This window comes from Cygnus atratus, chromosome 1 (assembly GCF_013377495.2).
Source record: "Cygnus atratus isolate AKBS03 ecotype Queensland, Australia chromosome 1, CAtr_DNAZoo_HiC_assembly, whole genome shotgun sequence".
Taxonomy (NCBI): Eukaryota; Metazoa; Chordata; class Aves; order Anseriformes; family Anatidae; genus Cygnus; species Cygnus atratus.
This window is the reverse complement of record NC_066362.1, coordinates 14,471,695-14,488,307: the sequence shown is the minus strand read 5'-3', so window position 1 is coordinate 14,488,307 and position 16,613 is coordinate 14,471,695. Positions and strand designations below refer to the sequence as shown.

The window sequence follows — 16,613 nt, the reverse complement described above, 5'->3', positions numbered from 1 at the left end:
ATGTTTTCTTTCCTGAATTACAGTGCCAAACCAGCGTATGGTTCTCTTAAGAATCCTTGCGTACAATCGTGACAGAGGCATTGCAGATACTTTTCCAGTTATCTTGTGTTCTTTCCACAGAAAATATCAGGAATGCCTTCAAGTAGGCATGTTTCCTGTAAAGAAGGAAGTTAAATTAGTTATTCTAGAAGCTGGGCTTTTCAAGTTGAACTTGTTATACTAAATTAACCTATTACAATAAATAAATCCTGTTAGATACTAGCTAGCCTAAAACCGTTTTAATATTGGATTGTCTTTTATCGAAGTGGCACAGTGAGTGATACTGATTGATGTTAACTAGAACTTGGATGTTATGATGGATTGTTTTCTAATGGAATTTATACATAGGAACTTACAGGATTTGTTTTTATATTTCTTATACGGTTTAATTTTTGAAATAATTGGTATGTTGCATCACGTTAGTTAAGATTCTCTTGAAAGCTGTTCATTTGAGAACCTGCAGAAATGTGCAGATATTTATTTCTCAATTAGTATGATAATTAGATAACTTTTATTTTGTTTATTTGTAAGCAAAACTGCTTTAATTAGAAATTTTTGTTATTGATTAACAAACTACTCTCAAATATTCTCTGAAAAACTTCATCTTCATCTCAAGATCTGATTTATTTATTATTTATCTGGTGGTTTATTTGTTATTTGTCCAGTGTTTTGTTCCTGGCTTTTGTTTTTTAAAGGATTGCAAAATGTGACTGGAATGACTAGATTTGCATGAAGTTTTAAAGTTTTTTTTCTTCTTAAAATTCAGTTTAATCAAATTGATTCGAAGGTGATTGCAAAATAATGAATGGGAGCTAGTACTGAGGATGGTATCAGTGAAATACATTGAGGGGGAAAAAAAAAAAGAACCAGCAAGGTTTGCCTTGACTACGTACAACAAATAGATTTAATAAATCCTGTGTCCCTTTCAGTCTTCTTGACAGCAAAGCAACTCAGTACATGGAAAATGTAAAAGTGTATTTACTTTGAAGGAGAGATTAACAAAGTATTACCTTGGGTTTGTATGGATGGACAGCTGACAACCAACCAGGAGCAAGTGCATTCATGTTCAAAGGCAGATGTACGACTCACTGGTACATTTGGCCTGAAATGAAGACTGAAATAATTGTGAAAAAACAGTAATAAGGGAATATAGCTTTCAGCATCTACTGAATAACAAATGATCTGAAAGTATTAGTATACTGTGAGAAAGATGTTTTAAACTAATTGGAGGGGTAGGAGAATAATTCCAGGGTTTTGACAAGCAGTCCTGTGTGCGTTTTTTATTTGTTTTTTGTTTCCAAAATTTGCTTCTTGATGATACATGGTTTCTTTTTGTCCAGCTTCTGGTATCTTATGGTTCTTTCAGTGACAGCAGAAAAGCTTCTCTGTCTGTGCTAATAGGTACAGTGGTGCATTATACAGAGGTATATGACAGAACAGAAAATACGTGCTGCTGAATTTCTGACCCATGGCTATTGACAATGCTGTGCTGTAGCCTTCAGTAGTTGTGCTGTTTCCTGAATGTGACCACCTGGTCTGGGGAGTGGTACGAAAGCTGGTCCTCTTTTCACATAGGAGCCATGTACAACTCCTGCAAGAAGTGTAAAGTGAGATGCTGGATCAGTGTTTTGAATTCTTTATCTTAATGTCCAAGTTTGGTACAGGACAGCATAGCCAAAACAACCATTCTGTGAACTCTGCTAGAAAGAGCAGAGGTGGAAGAAGTTGCTGGTGATACGTCCTTTAAATGAGATTGAGGATACTGAAGAGCTGTAAAAGGATATTGTAAAACTAAGCAGCTGGACAAAATGGTGTTTTTTATAGATGAAAGTGAAGTAATCCGTGTTGGAAGGAACTTTTTGAGCTCGCTGGAGTTAATCAATTAACGTCAGCATTAGTGTGTTGCCTGTGAACTGCAGAGATCCTGTGAGTCGCTGTCCTTTTTTTCTTTTTTCTCTTTTCTCCATTATTCCGTTATTTGTGCAATCCCTTTTACTTCATCACAATCCTGTTACACTGAACAACCGAGAGTTAAATTCTGAACTGCTTGATTTAAGAACCTAAGGTTAATAAATAATAAAGACTTTTAAAAAGTCTGCATTAAAAGAAATGGAGAATACTGAAAATAGTTGACCAGAGGTGTTGCCCCTTGAAGACTGTACTTAATATACTTGACTTAATGTAGGCAGACTTATTTCAGGGAAGGTATTCTAGAATATTGCTGAAAGGCCTGTAGAAGAGCTTTAAATACACATTATATATGTATATATATATGTGTGTGTGTGTGTGTGTATACATACACATTGTTTTAAAGAAGGAACAGAAAAGGTGGTGTACTAAACTTATATAAAAGGAGTTTTAAGAAGAGAGAAGTGTTCTCGGAGGTCTTAGTAATTATTGCAAAACAATGATTTTTTTCCCAAAAAAATTGATTGCTGAAAGTACTACAGGTTGTGTAACTGGCAATATACAAATACAAAATACAATCATTTTGATACGAAATGAGTAAGATTTAAAGAAGAGTTAGACATGTATCAACCAAATTTTGTTTAATTAATTAGGTCATGCAGCAGTATACCTGTGAATTCAGCGACAGAGACCACCTCAGTCAATAGACTTTGAGGTTATTTTAGACTGCCCTATTTACTGTAAAATGCATTATTTTACATGTCTTGAATTGCAGCTTTAAAGTTGAAACGAAGACAATGAAATGAGGCAGAGTTAGAAGCCAGCATTGGGGTTTTTTTTGGCTCTTGAAGGCTGCATCATGGGGAGCCTTTATTGCTATTGACAAGGACTAGTAGAGATTTATCCCAGAATCTCCTGCAAAGTGTGGCTTGTTACTAATATTCCTGGTAAGATCCAGTGCATATTCTCTCAGTAAGGATTCAGATCCATGCCAGACATGTGCTTTATGTCTCTAGGTTCCCTGCATTGTAACTTGAAGGTCTTGGCTTTGGAGCAGCACTGGAATGCTTAGTTTAGTGAACATTTGGGCTGTGGTGCACTTCTCTTGAGTCCTTGATGGCATTTGCCTTTCTCCAGAGCGTAAGTCGACCAAGTGGTTCATTTGTCTCTAATTTCAGACATGTGGCAGCCATCCTTGATGGCACTGGGAAGTTGTGAAGATTGTGGAAGCAGATGTTGTTGTTTAACTTTTAAGGGTTTGCTTCCTGGACTATTGAGCAGAAAAAGACAAAAATCTGCTTGTGGTTCAGGCTTTTAAAATGAGAAGTGGTGCATCGTACAGCCTTAAACAAGTAGAAATCAGAAAGGTAAAATAAGAGATCTGGCTAATTAGAGGACTGACTTGTTGGTCTTGACAGTCTTTGTAATGAACCCAGCATAAAGCTTGGCATTGAGAAGTAGTAGATCTCTCCAAGCCTCTAAGGGAAGTACTGAACTATTAAGAGCAGTTTCAGGTCCTTACATCTGTGGGATAAACATTTGCATCCATTTATAAGGATTAAACCATTCATGTTCGTATGGTGTAAGTCCAACTGAAAGAGCTACTTGCTGTTATAGGCTGCTGGGTAGAATATATAAATCAAATAATTTCTGGAGGTCATTCAGTACTATTGTACACTCTGAAAATAATATATCATCATGTCATCGACAATAGGGTTGAAATGGTGTTGTTTGCTTCTGAATCCAGTTCTTTTCAGTAACTTGTTGCAGTGTAACAATATCCTAGGTTTCTGTTTGTTTGTTTAATGTGTGAACATGCAGTTGTTTTGTTTCTCTATAAACTACTTTGAAATGAGGCATCAGCCTAGTTAGATGGCTCGCAGCATGTCTAAGTATACTGGCATGTGGGGAATTTTTGTTTTGAGACTGTTTGTTCTCAAATGCTGACCTCAGTGAAGATGTAGAGCACTTTTCAGGACACTGAAAGTGTAGTGTTTTAGTATCCGTGAAGTACCACAGTGTCCTTGGTACTCATTTTTTGTTTGTTTTCTCCAATATATCTGTTTTCTAGAAGATTTTTAGGGTAGGTAGCAGCCTGTGCTATCTGACATAGACTATCACAGAGCTTGAGTTAAGAGAAGACGTCTCTCTTATTTGTTAAGATGGGACCCGTACCATTTCCCAGGAGATGTTTCTATTTTCTGTTAGTTCCACTCGGAGCAAGGCTTGATATTCTTATTCTGCATTACCCTTTACCAGAATAAAGAGCATCAGATACAGTTCTGGTTATTTTTTAAGAAATGTTCCATAGAATCATAGGCTTGTTAACTTTGGTCTTTTCCTGTTGAAAGGAAAATCTCTTGCAAAAGGTAGCTCTGGAGCAGCAGAGAGCTTGTCAAAACATCTTGAGTTCCTATTTTAATATGAGGAAACAAATTAATGTGTTTAAAAAGTGTTAAAAGTAAAGAGGGGGGTGGGCATGAATTAGCCAAGCTAAATAATGAAGCTTGGTTTAAACAATCACCGCAGTATAATCATCAAGGAAAGTTTCCAAACATACTCTGGAGCAATTTCCAAAAAATGTGGAGGGTATTTTAATGAACCGAATAGCTAAGACCCCTATTTGATAAAGTAGTAGCGTATAGAGGAGAACGAGTTTGTTTTGTCAAGGAAAAATGAATGTGAAGATCTCTTCCTCTGTTCACTTCTCTGTTGCAGGTTCATTGCTGTCTTTCCTTCTTGTCTCTAAGGTTGTTCTAATGTAGGCTTCTAATTAAGAAGTAGAAATTCTTATCCCTTAAAAAGGAAAAAAGCTGCCCTTAATTTTCATTACTTCTGTGTTACAAATCCTTGGGTCGACTTATTCATGTCCTCATGAAAGGAGGAAAAGGATATTTCCTTTTTATCCTTCTATTGGGCTGTTTAAGCACCATTTAAAAGACAAACAAGCTAGCAAGTACTGGAGTACAGGAGAATATAAATAAATAAATTTCCCTTCCAGATCATAATTATTTTCTAAGAGAGGTTATATACTCTGAATTACTCAGACTAGCTATTTTACATTGTAATAGCTGTGTGTTACAATTTAATGAACCACGGTTAAAGAAAAGGCTGAGCTTCCAGTGTGAATGGTTTGCTTTCTTACCACGAACTGGAACATTACTAGCTGGCATCTTTTTTTGCATAAGGATTTTGATATGGATATCACTGTCACGTTTGATGGATTACTCTCAGCTTTGATATTATTTCAATTATTCAATGGCTTGTTTTTTACAAAATACGCCTGTTTGGGGTTTTGTAATTGTTAATATTTTGTCCATTGCATTTGACCTTTTATCAGGGGAGCGTTCTTGTGCCCTTCGAGGACAATGGCATTTTCAGTAATTCTCCTTCTGTTGCTGGGATTTTCTTTTTTCACAGCCTTGTCAAAACGTGTTATATGGTATCGCTGCTCATCAAATAACTTTGGAGCTGTCACATGGTTAGGTTTCACTGCAGAAGAGAACTACAATGATGAAAATTACCCTCATCCCCCCCTGCTTTTTGTTAAATATGGCAACAGTTGTTTAATATTAGCAGCTGGACTGGCAAGAATCCAGTTTTTTTTCTTTTTCTTTTGGGGGGATGGGAGAGAAGAAATTGAGTATTTTGTATGTACTGTTTGTACATTTAACTTGACTTGTGCAATTGCCTAGGATACACACATTTTGTCTGTATCTCTCATTTCTGTTACTTTATATTGGAACCCCCTGGTAGCTACGAGCATACAAAAATTCTCTCTAGCTTTACAGTCTTTCTATCAGAAATCTTTTCTCAAGACCAAATTGCAGCCAGTGACCTAACTCTGTTTCCTGTCCATGGTGAAAATATTAACTGTAGTTCCTGCAATGGTACTTGCAGGTGATGTAGATTGGTCCTGACTCCATCATTGCAAGTTCTGTGGGCCCAGCGTAGCGGCAGCCTCTGAAATTGAGGCCACAAGCCATTTTCTGCACCATTCCTGCAGAATTTAAATAGCACATCGTTGCCTGGACAATCCAGATAGGGTGGATGTTACCCTTGCAGAAGCAAAACTAAAACAGCACTCTTCTGAATTCAGCTTTTTCCCTACATACTCTTGGAGTGCTGTATTTTTAGACTGTCAGAGCAATTCTTGGGATTCTGAATAGGTGCAGAAATGGAAAATCTGTCTTGGAGAGAACAGCTCTGTATCCTAACTGCTGATAGACTCTGGCCAGATTCAGAGAAGTACTTTGGTGCGTAAAAGGTAAAATGAAATTTTAACATGTAATTCAAATCAAGCAGTAAATGAAAATCCTTCTTAGCTGCTTGAATGCATGGGAGTGTTGGTCACCTCAGTATTGGCTCCTGTGCTCGGCCAGAACTGCAGACAGCTTGGGTTGGGCTTTTTTTGGATGTACCCTAGAGAGAGCTCAATGAAAGATGCATTGGCAAGGCCATGTTCATTCAAGAAAAACAAAACAAAACAAAGCCCTGCCTTCTCTGTAATAACTTGGCCAGGAAGCAAGAGATTTGGATTTAGTAGCCTTATCACCTAGGAGCTATTCTCTCATCTTCCACCTCTTAGGAGAAGAGAATGCCCTAACCAGCAAATGCATCGTAAGCCAGACTAAAGCAAGACCAGCAAATGCTTTTTGTGTTGGAGATGTATCACACAAAGTAAATCTGAATGCAGAAAGTAACACACAGATCCAAGGGACGGACTGTGGCGGGGACTGAAAGATGCACAGCTGATGCTCAGAGCAACAGCAAATGTAGCATCTTCACTTTGCAGGTTGCTGAGATCTGCTGGAGTCTGGAAGGAGTTTGCCATGTTTTCTTTTCTTAGTCTAGCTTGCGAATTTAAAGTGGAGCTGTGTTCAGACTTGCTGACCTGCTCGCTTAGAAACAAGTAGCACAGTATTTTGGGGAGTTAACTTTTTTTTATAGATTTTCTACTATCATCCCACTGCTTAAACTGCTGTCTTGTTTGTTGTTTCTAATTCATGATCAGTGACAGAGCCTAAAACAGCCCATAGATATATGGATACCTATCTATATATCTATCTGAACTCTGTTTCTGATATATATCTATATACAAATAGATATATAGATATAACATATAGAGAGGTAAGGTCAATGAGTAGCGTAAGTGGGAAGCTCACAACTGCCCATAGAAAATATATGCACTTCAAAAATTTGCCCTAGGTCGATGTGTCAATAATTGACAATTCCTTCATTCAAAAGATTCTTTGAATGAGATAGCAGGAACATTTTGGCAGGGTTGAACTCTCAAGGGATTGTACTTTGGGGAGCAGGATGTATTCAGCAGAAGACATTGAGCAGTGAGCAGAATGCTATGCATGTATACAGTTGTTATTTAGCATAGTAATCTTTCCCCTCCACCCCTTAGCTGCATATGAAATTGAAAAATCTGAGGCTAAAACATCAATCAGTCATTTTTTCCCTAACTTTCTCTGTTCTGCCTTTACACTGCCTTGATTGTGCTGTAATTTTACAGTGCTGATCTTAAATAAGTCTATAGAGGAAGTAGATTGACAGAGTAATAATGACGCTGGGCTTTTCAGTGCACTGAAAGTGTATTGTTCTAGTTTACACCTAAGCTAACTTATAACAATAGAAATTCTCTTTCGCATAGCGTATTCATTGGTAATATTTGTTTAGTGAGCCCTTACATATTTTTTTAAACTGCAAGCAAATGGTGCTAAATGATATAGTGCATACTTGAACCGGGTGGTGTTGTCATGGCATTGATGGGAGATGTGTATCGCTTGTAATTTCTTTCAGTCGAGATTTTAATAGAGATGTAGTTTTAAATAGTAACCAATAAGGATTTCTTTTAAGGAGTGTCCATTTATAGAGCTCAGCTGTTGAAGGTTGACTGTAGCATTAGGCTTAAGTTTAATCTCCTACATACTATAATTTACAGGGCTGAGTTTAGGGCCTCTTCCTTCCAACTGCCTCACCGGTGGAAGGCTGGGGCTGTGGTAGTGAGGCAGAGGGAAAAGGTACAGTGAAAAAATTCTGTCATAACCTGTAAAAACCTGACAAAATTAAAAATAGGACTGTTTGTGCTAGAATTTTCCATAGCATGCCTTCCCTGGGCTGAATTAGGTAGATGTCTTCCATCTTAGAGAAAGAATGCGGTGTTGGTGTTTTACGAGCTTTTAGAATTCGCTGCTTGGAAGCATTTTGCTGAGTAAAAGATAAGCAAGAACAAATCCTTTTTTATATCAAATTGTGATGTACTGTCCAGAAGGTACATTTGATGTGGAATCCAAGTTTGCCAAAAGCCCAAATACAAAGTCATTGCTTCTTTGCTGTATTCAAAAGTACAGAAGTTTCAAGAGCAGCTCTCTTCCCTCTGTTATCTCTTTATTTATCCTGCTTGTGATCAGGCGAGAAAGATGTGGTGGGGTTTTTTGGGTGTGGTTGTTTTTTTGGTAGTAGTGCGTTCAGATGCATTTTACTCAGTGTGTCTCACAGAAGGTAATTAACATTGGGATTAGTCACTACCCAATACTTTAAGTCCCATTTCAGTCCTGTTGAAGTCATTCCTGCATATAGGACTGCCCATCAGCAACGACTTCTCACAGTTGCCTAAACGTTTTAGGTATAGTTAATTTTCTAACTGTTCTATGAATTTCTAGTATGTTACTTTTAGCAATTTCTCGCAAAGCATAGATTTAGCGACTTCTTGCTCTCCATCTACTAAAACTTGTACCAGAAAGCTGCCTCAAAAAACTGATTCTTTTGTCCATTGCTTCTTCCCAAAGGAAACAGCAGCAGTTTTGGGGCAGTGCCCTCTCTAGCAGCCAGCCACCTCCTGTGCCCCGACCTAGGTGAGGTGGGAGGCAGCAGGGCCCGGAGGTCAGCGCCAGAGAGCGGGGCTGGGAGGAGGCCGGAGCACCTGGAGGCCAGCCTGCTCCAGCCCACACAGCTGCCCCGATCGGGCTGCCGTGGTGAGCACAAAGCAAGCAGGAACAACAGTCTCTTACTTTTCCAGAAATACCACTTCTGATGATCCAAAACAGCAGTTTCTGCTGCCGCTTCCATGACCTCTCCTAACACCTACAGGCCGCCTGGGGTGCAGCATGGAAGACCAAAGTCCTTCGGCATGCCAGAGGGTGATAGGATAGATCCTGTCCTTTTGCAGAGAGGTGAAACAGAGAGCAATTGAAATAAGTATGGAACTGAGGATCAAGAGCTTTTGTTGTTGTTTGCTTTTTGTTGTTTTTTTTTAAGTTGGAAGTAGTTACTCTAAATGCCTTTCATGAAGAAATGAATTTATTCGGTGTTTTACAAAAAATCTTATTTTTTAGAAGAGGAAAATTTCAGCTATGATAAACTAGCTAGTAGAAGGCTTGCAAATCTACTTTAGGTACTTTTTCCACAATGCTCAGTAATAATATTTATCTCAGATAAATTCTTCTGAATTCTTAAAATATCTTAAAATATTCTTCTTCTTTATTTGAACATGATTTTTATTTTCCTCCAGTGTGCAAACATGTTTATCACAGCTGCATGTTTAAAATCCAAATGTTCTGTTCATTTCACTGTGTACTAGTAGTATACAACGTTTTGGTACCTGACTAGTGCCAAATCTATTCAAAACATTTTGTTTCCATGCATAAAATACTGTACTTAAAATTCTCATCGTTTCAACTATAGTTGAAGCTCTTCTGTGTGTTTCCCATTTGACAATCCTGTAGTGATTCATATAATTATCTTAATAGCTTAATGCTATTCTATTTAACTAGTGGTATTAATGTAATAATTGTCATATTAAAACCTAAAAATATTGAATTAGACCTTCTTCTAAAATATACTTTATCGCTAAGGATAGGTTAGAAGCACTGTAAGATTCTGGTTTTAAAATAAAATTGTTACATTCATCTAGATAAACTAATTAATTAAATTCTGTGAGACACAATGAGAGAACTGTTTAAAATACATTAGGCAAATGACGAGGGGCAACTTGTTCACCTCACTAGGTGTGTAGTCTGATTTGGATTCGATTTTAAATGCTTGATTTAGCTTCCTGCACCAAAAGTTACCTATTGTTAAGATGCCTAAATAAAATTTAGGAAATCTGCCTCGTTAGCTATTTACGTTTGTGAGACTAGTGTTGCTGTTAACCAGGAACGTTTCCCTTGACTAGCATTCTGGGAAATAACAGATTTTTTTCCCCTCTTTTTGGACAGACTTCTCGTATCCGAGAAAATAATCTTTTATCATGCTTAGCATCTGCTCTGCATCAAGTGAGGTATAACTAATACCATACTTCCATAAAATATCAAGCATTGCATATGAGAAATACGTTTAACGCTAGTGCTAATCTATCATTATTTTATACTTCTGCTTCCATTTTATTCCCTGTGAATAAATTGTGTGTTGTGTGGGGTTATTCTTTCCTTGAGTATATCATTGGTGTTGTGGTTTACTAATTACATAACTAGAAAACTATTATTTTTTTTAATCTTGTTTTTAGGCTTGAGATTGCTGACTGAAAAATTGCTTCATTTTAAAATTCAGTTTGCTGGGAGAAGGATTGGCAGGGAGGAGTCTCATTTTTTGGTGCAGCTTTTACCTCAAAATACTGAAGCAGGAATACATCTGTGCAAGCTGAAACATGGGCCAGGAATTGGCCAACAATACAGAAAAGGTTTATGTAGATTATACTTGTTCAGATAGATTTAGTTTGTGTTTGCTGATCGGGTTGCACGAAGCGTGCAGTCCAGCGCATCCTCGCGTGTACTTCCAGCTTTCTCACCCTTGCAGTACTACATGGGGATGTCCAAGTGAGTCTGGAGACAAGTGTTTCTCATTCTGTGACTCTAGGTAGATGACTATCAGTAGAAATGGTGCTTTTGAATTTGGCTAGGAGGACAAAGGATTAGTTTGCAGTGTAAGTAAACCTTTTCATTGCTGTCTAACGCCAGATGCATTCAGAGGGAATGCTGAATTGAGCAGTAAAGCTTTTCAGCATTTTCACATGGGCAGGAAAGGCGTAGTCAGACCCAGACACTGCTGCAGAGAACGGCACGGTGCAGAACAGCATGTTTTCAGTAGCAGAGTTGTGAGGTTTTTTTTTGCTGTCCATTAACTAAAAACATGTGAGAAGCCATTACAGCCTTGATGCAGGAACTAGCTGTAATACAAGAGTTTGTACTCAACCAAAAATAGTTCTGTAGAAGTTGAAACCCTACAGTTTTGTATCAGTGTAGATAGTTTGGGTCTGAATCACTGAAGAACAGGATAGCCTTTCATTCAGCAACCTGGCATGCAGCATACCTTCCCGTGAGATGGAAACACAGTAAGATGAGAGAAATTCTGTAGCGAAAGAATTGAACTTTGCAAAGACCAGTGTCTGTCACTGTGCTGCCAAACAATTTTGTTGACCCATTGCTTTTTCAACTTAATGGAAACTTAACAGCTAGGGTCCTGTGGAAAGGATTCTCAACACTTGGCTGTACGTTGTGTGAAGTACCTCCCTTTTTTTGTTTTGAACTTGTTGTCCGACAACGAACAGTCATTTCCTGTCCACCGTCATAATGAGTGTGTATCATAACCCTCCGCTGTCATCGCTTTTCTAGTTTGACAAGTCTGCGTATGCTTAATTGTCACTCATGTAGAGACTGTCCCTCTCTTTGCTATGTGTTTTTTTATCTTACCCAGCTCTTTTAAACCATTTTTGAAAGGGAAGCAGTGGTGTCTTCCTGTGTTCCTTGCCTAACATTTGACCACCGCAGATCATTGAGATTAATTTCTGTTACAAGACCAGTACCTCCTTACTCTGTAATAATGATTCAGAGACCATCATTTTGTATATAAAGATTGTTTTTTTCTTCCATATTCTTTCACTTTACATTTCTCTACATTGAATCTCATTTACTATTTTATTACTCTGTTCAGCAACATTAGGTCTTTCTGCAATCTGCTGATTTTCATCTTTAGTCCTCTGAGTAATTAAATACCAAAGATCTTGTTTGCTGGCTAACCACCTTCTCTGAATATGTTGCGTAGGTCTGGCCTTAATACAGACCCTTGTTGCATGCCACTGGTGAAATTCTTGCCTAGAAAACTGACCGTTTTCACCCTCTTCTCTTTGCCTTGTAGGTAGTTATCTAGCCTTCAGGTGGAGGGGTTGAATGTTCCTTCCTGTCCCACAACAGCTACCTTTCCTCTAGGAAACGCAAATACGTGGTTTCATTTAACTTAGAAATTTAAATAGACAGTGTTAATTGGATTTCTCCTATCCACACTTTCATTTATGCCTTCCAGTACGTTTGTGACTCATAACTCTAACAAACTCCATTGACTTTTCCCCAGTATATCATACTTATCTGTATGTGTGCTAATTTGGTTCATTATAGTTTCTACCACTCCGACCTGAACACTTTTCAGACCTGCTGCCGTTGGCTTATTTATGCCCTGCCAAGCGTTGATGGTACCTTCTGATCTTCAGGTGCAAGGTGGTTTTCAGCGAGAGGTTCTGCTTGTGGGTTTATAACTCAAAAACTGCCTCCGCGGGTTCTGGAGAGCTCCTGGGTGACTATAGACGGCCTGGCTCTGCCAACCTGCTCTGCAGCCAGCTTGCCCATCCTCCAGCTGGAGATGGGATCTCAGTCCTTTGTTTTATTCCATAAAACAAAACCTTCTGAAAAAAAAATCTGGAATAAATACTAGGGAGCAGTTTATTGCCACTTAATGGGGAGACACATTTGGGGAAAAAAAAGCTTTTCTCCAGCTTGCTGAAGAAGAAAACACAGGTTTTTTGCATTAATAAGACGGCTTGAGTATAACTAATTTTTCTCTCATTTTCGTAACAAAATAAATGTCCTGCTGATAGAGGCAAAGTGTTCCACTTGGCCTGAGTTGAAATCGATTTTAGGAGACTGAAGTAAAAACAGAGGAAATAAAGGACTACCTTTGCAAAATGATTTCTGTTCCTTTACCCACTAGTTTGGAGATCAGAACGGTTACGTGCGATGTGGGACATCCTATTTACCCTATTCTTCCCTAATCTGGGGGGACTTGAATCAAGAGCATCTTAAGCAGGCCACCTAGTGTCGGTGGGAGTTTGCAATCACTCACACAGACTGTGTTCTCCTCTGGAGAAAGAAATGCCGATGGGAACTGGATTTATCTCATCTCCCAGGGAGTGCCCTAACCACCGTGCTTGAAAGCCTTTGCCTGTTTCACTGATTGTGTGTTTCATATGGAAAAGAAATGGAAGGAAATGAGGGAGACTCTGAATTACCTGCTCTCTAAGGGACCAAGTCCCTTTGGTGCTCGAAGGCACGAGGTCAGGACCATGCTGATTTCTTCTGTCCTATCAAAGTTTTTATTTTGAATAAAACTACCAAATAGCTGTTGAACAGAGCAAGGAAGAGCCATTCCCTAGCTTTGACAAATAAGATACTCACTTGGGATCCAGTGTATGGTTCGAGAAGCATGTTTACAAAAAGTGAAATAATTTCAGTAGGAGGATGGGACAGCAAATATCTTGCCCCCTTGGCAATAGTTTGTCCTCGTAGTCAGAGCACTCTTCTGCAGAGCGAAATGTTTGGGTTCAAATTCATTATGGCAGAAAGGGGAGTGCTTTAATTAGGGACCTCTCTAACTGGAGTTTGTTACCTTCCTGATATTTAGAGCCATTTGAATGGCCTTTTAATTAAAAAAATAAAAAATAAAAACATAGTTGGAAATATTTTGATCAGTCGGAATTTTAAAAACAAAGCACTCTCTGAACCAGCCCAAAATTGCTGGTCTTTGAGAAAAATAAAGCCAGTCAGAGAATTGTAAATTAATGTTTGAGAGGGGAAAAAAAATCCATAGTAGTATCAACACCTGCATGTATTGGATCAGTGATAACTACTGACGTGTCCTGCATATAAAATAATGTTGAGGGCGGTGAGGATGCTCAGACAGCAGTTATCAGGGTTTGGTTGGCTGACAAAGGCTCAGCGTTTGCTCACGGTGTGGTCTGTGCCACTGCTGAGCCCCGGTCTGCTGGGTGTGGAGATCTATGGCTATATGTACATCGGGGTAAATATTCTCTAGTGCATGATGCGATAATACCCCTGTTGCCCTGTAACATTTGCCCTAACCGAGGGCAGGTGTTTTTCTTGCAAAGGAAAAGGGGGAAGAAAAAATAAATAAAATAGTGTTTTCCCCCAAGAGCAGAGGAAGGACATACCCAAGAACACAACGCGCAACCCCAGGGGTGATGTTCACATTTCCTTGCGTGGAGTCCTGAAAGTCACGAGAACCTCACCGATGTCTGTTTGTCAGACTTGGGAAGATCTGCAATGCTTTGGGTTTTCTGCTGCTGCTCTGTAAGCTTTACCTGGCATGCTGGGAATCAGTCAGGTCAAAACTAGCCCGACTTTGCAATTGGAAAGGGGCAAGACCAAAAGGTCAACAGAGGCGCTGAAGCAAGGAACAGAGCTTTTTGCTCTGTTTTGTTTTGTTTTAGGGAACTAGGAAGAGAAGCCACTCAGGATGTTTTTGTATCCAGTCCATGTTGTGTTCACAGCTTCATTTGTACCGAACATTATTTTCACAAACTCGAGAAAGAACTGTGTAAACGCTAGGCTGCAGCGTCCCACAGACATTGCTAGTTTCGGTATCTCCCAGTTACGGAGATCTTGGAAAAAGAAATTCCCCAAAGCTTTTATCTTTCAATTAGCATGGGCCAAGTGAAGATCCTGCCTGTGCGCGCACTCAGGTCGTTCCTCCAGGCCACGAAGTGCCAGCTTTATCCACGTGCTCTCCTGCCTCCCGTCATCGCTCTGCCTGAGCCCTCACGGCACGCCGCTGCGAGCAGGCGTGGGGGAACTGAGCCGACCCGGTGCTTGTGTCCTAGCTTAAGGATGCCCGGTCATCTTCATCCTGTGAGTGGCTCTTTTGCTCTTCCTGTGATGAAAAGTCAGAAGGTGAAAGCAGATTTTGGAAGTGTGGGCAGGAGAAGGTGAAATCCCTTCCTTCCATGCGTTTCTGAGGTCAGTGTCAGTGAAACCTGGCGAGGTTGGCTCCAGTCTCTGCTGCTGCTTCGCTCTCATCTGCAGCGAGGGATTCAAGTTACTCGGTAGTGCGTGTGCTAGGTCAGTTTTATTTCCAGTTGCTTATCATGTGATACAGTTATATGAAGAAATTATGAAGTTGTTGCCAGCATTTGCACCAGAAGCAAAGTTTAAGCAGACAACATATTTTTTTTGTTGGTGGTGGTTTGTGTTTTTGTTTTTTAACTCACAGACATGGATGTGGCAATTTTAGCTAGATGGTATCAATGAGATAAAGCAAAGTTCAGAAAATAGATACCTTGAGTGTAAATTATAATGGTTTCATAAGAGAGCTATAGAAACAAATATGTTCTGCTGAACGCTTAACAGTTCAGCTTGCTGAATGCAAGACTTCATTTTAACCATTAATTACTCACTGAGTAATGTATGCCTCCTTATTTTTACTTCTGCTCAGTTCCTGGGTTTTTGTTCCATAGTTCTGATTTAAAAAATATAGATTTTCAGTTTTTAAACTGAATCTTAGTTCAGTGTCAGTTTAGCAGAATTGCCTCGTGTCTTGTTTTTGGTTTTTAAGTTTCGTATTTAGTGTAGGATTAGATTGATTTTATTTTTTCAAAAAATATATAAAGCACAAAAATGAAAACAATGCAAAGTTATTTAGCAGAGGAGTTAGAATATTTATTGGAAAGTTTTGTTTAATGTCACAAGAATATGCTTACAGCAGCTAACTGTGCGGTCAGTTGCACAATTATCAATTGAAAAGCAAGTAAAACAGGTGACACTTTAACCTGTTTATCACCTAACAAAGCTGTCATCTCTGCTGCTTCATCATGTCACACCTTTACTTTGCAAAATTCCTCTCTTAGCTTTGGCAAATGCAAACTTTACTGCACTCCAGTCAACCCAAGCATGATTTTGAGGAGATCACCACTATCTTTGTAGTAGTTTTTCTTTTAATTTATGAGAAAATATTTCTGAAAATGTATTACAGCCTCCTTTTAGGTTCAGTAAACATAATCACCTGAAACTTTTTTGTGTGTCTGTGCCATACTCAGCTAGCTGAATGTCTGACCTGGGCATTTTATGTCCGTAAAGGGAATCAATACAGAAAGCTTTGTCGAACTCGGTTTTGTAAAGCGGACTTTTGGAGTTACATGAGATGCAAAATAGTATTTCCTTTTTCTTTCATTTTTTGTGAATTTTAGAGCAGTAGCTTTGCATTCTTATGTGGCTGTACAGCATTTCCTTTAAAAAAAAAAAGCTTAAGCTCATTATAAACTATTTTATTGCGAGTCATTTCAGTGGGCAGTCCGGACAGCCAAAAGCTGAGTGGCTCCTTCGGATGTCTTGCATCTCCTCCGGCAGTGGATGCAGCCCCAGCGCGGTGCCCGTGCAGGCTGTGCGCGTCGCTGCGGCAGCGGGCGCGCGAAGGAAGCGCAGGAGTTGTGACACAGGAAGGGCTCGGAGCCTTGCTTCACTCGCAGAGGAAGCTGCTCGCTCCCCGGTGTTTGTGTTGCAGACCGTGCTGGGCTTTTCAAGGCAGGATTTCACCCTGCCTGGCCATCCTCTTTTTTTTATTTTTATTTTTTCTCTTTAAGCTAGGGTTCTTTTTCTTAC

The 16,613-nt window shown here is 39.2% G+C and overlaps 1 protein-coding gene across 6 annotated transcripts in view; it reads left to right on the top strand.

Annotated features, from left to right (window-relative positions):
• Positions 1–16,613, top strand: part of ATXN7L1 (ataxin 7 like 1) — a 115,152-nt gene that overhangs the window by 40,264 nt on the left and 58,275 nt on the right. The gene's annotated exons all lie outside the window — the stretch shown is intronic.